Source organism: Otolemur garnettii, unplaced genomic scaffold (genome assembly GCF_000181295.1).
Source record: "Otolemur garnettii isolate 467f Iridium unplaced genomic scaffold, OtoGar3 scaffold00015, whole genome shotgun sequence".
In the NCBI taxonomy this organism is placed as follows: domain Eukaryota; kingdom Metazoa; phylum Chordata; class Mammalia; order Primates; family Galagidae; genus Otolemur; species Otolemur garnettii.
In genome coordinates, this window is record NW_003852410.1 from 13,379,219 (window position 1) to 13,386,942 (window position 7,724).

Genomic DNA, 7,724 nt, shown 5'->3' on the forward strand with positions numbered 1-7,724 from the left:
TTTAACCAGATGTTTAACAGGCAAACTCTGACCTCCAAGGTATCTTTGAACAGGTAGGTCCATGTCCATATAAACCGAATCTAAACTTTTAATCAAGAAGACATCTCTTTCAATCAGAGTTTTGGAGTAAAATAGATGTTGTTTTCAGAAGGCATTTGATGAAATGGATATACCAATCAGGAGAAAAGCACAAGAGCCAAGCAAATCAGACATTCCATCTTAACCCGAGCAGGACCAGCCCAGAAGCAAAAATAAAGTCCTGCCAGCAACCCTGATGTTATCACTGGGGAAATAGGAATTTCTTGAGCCATGTTTTGACTCTCCTGGAAGACAGAGTAATGCGCTCTACCCAGGAAGTTATTGTAACACAAAGCTTTGGCCATCTGCATGATTTTTAAAAATCAAACTGATCTAAAATTACATGGAGACAATCTCATTTTGGGTTGCCGTCACTTAGTATTTTCAATTAGTGAAAGAGAAGATGATTTCAGCTGCTTGGAGCTCTCTATTCAATAAAAGAAATTCACAGTTACATTATTTTTTTAATTGATCTTCTTTCATTAGTGCCAAATGAGAGAAATAATTGGGCTCTAATTACCCTGGCATCTGAGTAAGTGGTAGTATAATTTTCCATTTGGCTCCAAAGTATTCTCAATAATTAAGTCATGTCTCTCCTGCTATCTAATTTAAGAACCTGAAAGAAATGAACGAGTGAAAAAAAACATTGACAAAAACTTAATCACAAGCCTCATTGATATGCAACTTCTTTCCTATCTGCAGCTTCATTTTGGTTTTAATCAGGACTGGGGCATAATGCCAGGTTCAGGGAAGACGGGAGTAAACGGCAAACTCTGTATGAGAAGAAGGCTCCTCGTTGCTTATTTGAGGTGGAAATCCCGTGCTTGAAAATGTTTAATGCTCAGATGGACAGAAAAATAGATACCATCCCACGGCATGCCTGAATGTTTTTATTTTGATTAATATCAATTTGATTGCAATCCAATCCCTTCAGAAACCTGGATGAAGATGTAACATGAATAATTATGATAGTTACTAGCTTATATTTATATAACCCTTCATAGTTTTGAAAACACTTTAATGTACATTATCTCATACCAGGAGCCAGAGCGGCAGCATAACTTTGTGCTTAAGCTGCCAGACCCAAACTGCCTGGGTTCTAATCTGGACTGTATTGATTCCTAGTTGAGCAGAACCTTGGGCACATAGTTCTCTCCGTGGCTCATATTCTTCGCGTATAAAATGACAATGATAGCAATATCTCCCCTGTAGGTAACAATGTGTTAACGTGTATGTAACAATGCTTAGACTGTTGACATATAGCAAGCTCATTATTAACGGTTCCAAATGGCTCCATCTTTCAGAATTATAAACCCAAAGTCGAAGAATGTGGTCTAGAACAGAAATTAGCAAACTGTGGCCCGAGAGTCTAATTCGGGTCTCTGTGTCTTTTTGCATGGTTTGTGAGCTGAGAATGGTTTTATGTTTTTTAATGGTTGAAAAAAAATCAAAAGAATAAGAGTGAACATTATGATATGCAATTCAACTTCAGTGCCCACAGATAAAATAGTATTGGAATATAGCTATACCCATCACTTAGATATTGCGTATAGTCATGTTCACACTATAATGGCAGAAGCTAAATAGTTGTGACAGAGACCGTAAGTCCTGAAAAACCAGAAATATTTATTACCTGGCCCTTTACAGAAAATGTTTGCTGACTTCTGATATAGGTGTTAAAGTAAATTGTACGAGCAGGATCCCCAAAGTAGTACAATTAGGAAACAGGGGAATATAAATCATTTTCTACTTACAGGAAAAAGAAATCGGGGTAGTGCTTTGGAGCCAAATAAACCTGGTTGGAATCCTACCTCCAACCACAGACATCTGTGTGGCTTAAAGCTGTTGGTGTCCTATCTCCTCACCTGGAAAATAGATTATAATAATACATGATTGCTTTAAGGACTACATTAGATAATATATTCAAAACAATGAGTACTCAATAAGTGTATATCGTGTGATGATCTTATCAGACTAAGGACAGGTATAGAGTCCATGATCAAGAATGACACAGAACCAGAAAATCCAAAACCAAGTTCAGGAACTTGGTTGTGAGCATCAGAGAATCAAGCCAAAGTTCAGGAACGTAATTAGAGTTAGGAAGGATAGGAAAGACATGTCTTCAAGTTTATTAACTAAGGCAGATGAAGGACAGGGAGATGTTCCTAACATTGTGGTTTCCACCTAACCCTGCAGCTGTTTCCCACTTGGGTGTGCCATGTCCTTGTAGTTTCAGCTGTCTCTATTATCCATGTTTATCTCCAAGGGTGTAGTCAAGACAAGGCTATGTAGAGAGGAGTGGAAGAAGTCGATGTGCCATTCCACCAGGGACCTGTTAGGTTTGAGGTGCTAATGGGACATTCAAGTATACTTGAGCACCAGGCAACTGGAAAAGAAGAATTGAGACACAGCTATAGCCAGAATCCACTGGAGATGCACTGGTGAAAAGTCCTCAAAGAGGAAGTCAAAAAGAAGGACATAAAGGGAAGGAAGATGAAGAAGTCAGGAACAGAGCTGGGGCAGATATGATTGGCCACATGGGAATTTCAACGTGTTGTTTCATTGCTTCCTCCTACAGTCAAGTCCAGAAAACCAAATGCTCACTTATCCACTTTAATCTCAAAACTCTTGAGTTTGGGGGAGTTCTGGGTAATAGAAACCCACTCAAGCTAATTTCAATTACCAGAGGGGAATATACTATTAGTGCAAAAGACCGTTTCTGAGAATACAGGGGGAAGAAACAGGAAGCCCTTACAATGGATGCTGCCAGAATGTTAGTGAGGCCCAATAAATAGAACTCAATTCTTCAGTTCTGAACCAACTGAGAAATAAGGCTAAAGTGTCCGCAAATGGGAGACCAGCTACCAACTTTTGTTTGCTTTTGTATCCTCAGAACCTAATATGATTCCAACACATGGCAGGTACTCAGTAAATATTTGTTGAATTTGACTGGATGAACAAAAAACTGGATGAAATAGTTGTCTCTCAAGCAAGAAATATTTTTTAATGTAAAAGAATAAGGCTCAATTGATTAAGTTTCAAGAAACCAGTGGCAAGTGATAAGCACGGTAAACTCCATTGCCCACTTTATTATACTTTACTTTTAGAGCATATATCAATTTTTAATAATATGACTTTTGATTAATGTCCACCTCTCTCACAAGATTATAAACTACATAAGGGGAGCAGTTGTGTCTCCTTTGGTCTTTATCTAGCACAGGGTAGATAATGTAGTCAACACTTTCTATAAAGGGCCAGATAGTATTTTCATCTCTGTGGCTATCTAGTGTCTGTCAAAACTACTCAGTGTTGCTATTGCAGGGAAAAAGCAACCATACATCATATGTAATGAATGAGCATGGATATGTCCCAATAAAATTTTATTTACAAAGACACAAGGCAGGATCCAACGGCCCATGGGCCTCAGTCTGCTGACACTTCATCTAGCATAGAGTTCAACAAATATTGAATGGATATTCTGCATCAACTTAATATCAGCTCAGAAGGATCTACACAGTACCCTTTGTCCTCTGCTTCCTTTCCTTCTCTATCGCAAATTCCATCAGATCCTCAGGTTTTATTCACTTAATATGGTGGTCAGCTGACAACCATCCAGAATAAAGGAGGACAGACAAGACAAAACAAATGTTTTCAAATTTGAAAATAAGGAAGAATTGAAGGCTCTAGTTCTAGACCTACAACAAAAAATAATTTGTCTAAATGATGTGGTCCAAATACTACATATGAGGAAGTTACTTAAATGATTTTATGAGAAGACTGAGTCTTCTCAAAAGGCCTGAGATCAAGACCTTTTCTGTCACATCTTACCTGTGTCATGTGGAGTAATGACTTTTATGACTGAGCCTCAGTCTCCCGATCTATAAAATGCAGATAATGAGACCCTCTCTGCAATATGTTTGAGAAGATTAGAGAGTATGTATAAAAGCTTAGACTTGTTAATGATTTTTTAAAAAATGATCCACAAATCTTATCTTAGTTAGTGCTGGAGTTATTGTTGCTTTTATTTGGTTCTAAAACTCTTTCCAAAAAAACAGATTTGTTCTTCTCCCAAAGATCTGTAAAATGCTATTTGGGCCCAGCCAACTTTCATGAAAAATTCAAGACCTTTTCTCAATGTACACATTTCCTTTGACATCACTACACAATGAAGAACACATGTGCGGTTACAAAAGAGAGAACAAGGTTTTGTGGCATAAATTATTGATATGTTTTGGAGCATATGCAAAATGAGATGTGGGGGAGAGGAAATAAAGTGAATAAAGAGATACATTTGAAAGAAACAAACAATTCACAAGCACAATTAAACCCCTATGAAATGATCCTGGCCAAATAACATTTAAACAGGCTGCCTATAAATTAGGGAAAATTGAGTTCACTGAACTTGTTTATTGGCAGGGGTGGGTGGGAGTGGCTATTCTCAAGTCATATACCTCTTGTTACCCTTAGTAAACAATTGGGCTCATCTTTAACGTGACAATCATGTTGATGTAATCAGTATGTCTCACTGGAGAAAGGAAAGAATATTTGCCTTTGAAGAGTTTCAAAGAAACAAGCCAAACTACAAATTGTAAGAAAATAAACCAGCATTTGGTTAAACACTCTGCCCCGCACATGAGCACACACACTCATCTTATCATTGTGTGAGATAATTAAGGAGCTGTGTTGTTTCCCTGGAGTGTCTCTAGCTATAGTTTCTCAATTAACATGGACATCTATGGGGAGCAAGATATGTAATCCATGTAAGAATTAAGTAACCTTCAATGTGCTTTTGCACATTGGCACACAACCGTATATTTCCTCTATTCCTAAAAATAAATTTCAAATGGAAGCCATAGAAATTATTTCTCATTAGGCACTTTTTTTCCCCCAAGTTGAGAACAGGTGAATTTTCCCAAAGTAAATGGATCTCCAAATAAAAGTAAAATTACTAGTCTTGGAGAATTGGGAATATCATCCATCTTAGTTTTGTTTTCATTTTTTTTTACAATTTCCCATCATGGTTGGAATCTGAGTAACGATACCATGAGTTGCTCCTATAATTTCTTAACCTGAAATTCTGAGAAACAGGATTGCTTTCAAAGAGACGAGCACATGAGAAATGTAGAAAGGGAACAAAACTAGGTCTCTTTCTCTTCCCTTTATCCTAACTGCTCGGAACTCATGTGCAGGGAGCCTGTCTCACAGCTATTTTGATAAATATCAAGCTGACTTTAAAAAAATGTCAAAAATACATTTTAAATCTGCTGACTTCTTACGTATAGCAAGCCTTTGACAACAGAACTGACTTCTTTGTATCTTTTCATTTGTTGATGGAACGTTCTTGCCTATAGAATTAGCACCCTGAACTCAAACACCTACAGGAGCCAACAGAATATAAATTAATGGAAAGGACCAGATATTTCCACATTAAACACATAGAAGTACTCTTCCCTTCTACAAGGAAAATACTCTTTCTCATCTTTCTTGAAACGTAAGCTCATCTGTACTTTGTTTTCACACTTCTGAGTCATGAATACAGAGAAATATTTCTTCACTCTGCGTGAGGCGCTTTTGCAAGCCCAGTGACAAATGGTAGCTTGTGCTGTGCTGTGGGAAAGACAGCGGTGAGTTGTAGGCTCTGTGGCGAGCCCAGCGATGAGTGGCCTCACCCAGAGAAGGCAGCGGCCGCACAGCAGCACCGTAAATAAGGAAGCAGGAAGGTCTGTGGAAGGGATGCAATGGTTCTTCCATTAGCACAGTTCCTGGCACCGACTAATCATCCAACAAATATTAGCTGTCCTTGTTATTACTGTTGTCATCATCATCATTGATTGGAAATGGGTGGGACGGGAGATCAGAGAGTTAGTGCTGTGTTAGGTCAGTAACCAGTGATTGAGTTACATCTAAAGAAACAATTTACTGATTATTTCCATTCATGCCCCAAGCTTTTTGTCCTCAGAGTCCCTTCCTGATTTTCTCTCAAAATACGTCTCTCTGGACCATCCCAAAAAATACATCTGCTTTCTGGCTCACCTCCAGAATTCAAAGGCCTCCTTCTGATCTGTTTCTCCTCCAATTTAGTAATCCAGATTTTCACAGCCCTTTATCCAACCAGGGGCTAGAGTAGGCTTATTCCTGCTGGAGAGTAGCAATTGTTAAATTTTCAGGAATTTCTTAAGCCTGGTTATTCCACATAGCATCATTAAAAATTAATGATACACGGTTATAACTCAATGAATTATATTACAAACAAAAATAATAATATACATCCTAATTATTTTGCTACATTTTACTACTACCTATGTTCTTGAGATTATTTAGGAGTATCCCAATTGTATGGTAGAAATACTTGATAATGGTACATGTCTCTTCTGAATTCTGTGTTCAGTGATTTTGTATTGGTAACTTGAAATTAGCCATTAGGGGAATATTTATATTATGGGCATCAGTAGTCACCACAAATCAGGGCTTTCTTTTACCCCACCTCCAACCTTAGAGACAAGCGGTAAATATTTAGTACAACAGTGCTCCTTTTATTCTTCTTTTAATTATTTTTTATTAAATCATAACTTTGTACATTGATGCATTTATGGGGTTCAGGGTACTGCTTGGATATACAATGTGAAATGCTTACATTGAACTAAGTAACACATCCATCACAATTACACTCATTTCTTAATAGTTCTGAAATGTACCATTGCATCATGCACATTAGGTGAGGTTTATTCTTCTTTTAAATGCTTTAAAAATCTATCCCTCTCTCAGGAGTCATGCTCTCCTTTGTATTACAGGTTGTCGGTTAAAAGTCATAACCTCCTTTTAGACTGTACATTTCTGATGGGCAGGATGGATACCTTGTTCACATTTTTATTCTCCAAAGCATCTTGCACAATGGATTCAATATTTACTTGTCACTTGGGATTAATCAGAAGTCATAATTCAGTTCTGGGAAGTGGAAACATGGGTTCAAGCATCACGTTTAAGTAAAATAATATACTCTCCCTGTGCATGAACCTAATCAGAAGTGAGAGAATTGGCTTCAGGGCGGCCAGCTAGAAGCTTATACCCAGAGAAGCAGTCTGCATAGGAAAGGTGAAGATGGTGTGTTCAGTGGTGTTATGACTGAAAAATGGCAGAAGGAGATCAAATTCAGACTTAATTAGTGTGAGGAGCATGATAATAAGCCCTTATTTTCTTATATAAGGATAAAGAATTGTTTTGTTTTTGGTTTTTTTTTTTTTTTGAGACAAAGTCTCAAGCTGTCACCCTGGGTAGAGTGCTGTGGCATCACAGCTCACAGCAACCTCAAACTCTTCGGCTTAAGCAATTCTCTTGCCTCAGTCTCCCAAGTAGCTGGGACTACAAGTGCCTACCACAATGCCCAGCTATTTTTGTTGTTGTTGTTTTGTAGCTGTCATTGTCATTTTAACTGGCCCAGGCCAGGTACGAACCCACCAGCTTCAGTATATGTGACCGGTGCCCTACCCCTACGGGCACCACCCAGGATAAATCTCTATTCACATATCTCTCTGCTTCCTCAAAAAGATCCTCTAACCCTTTCAAATGACTTGGTTGACAGATGTCAGATTAAGAGCTAGAGTGATTTTCTATGCCAGTTCTGGCCCTTCAAATATAGACTAATTCCC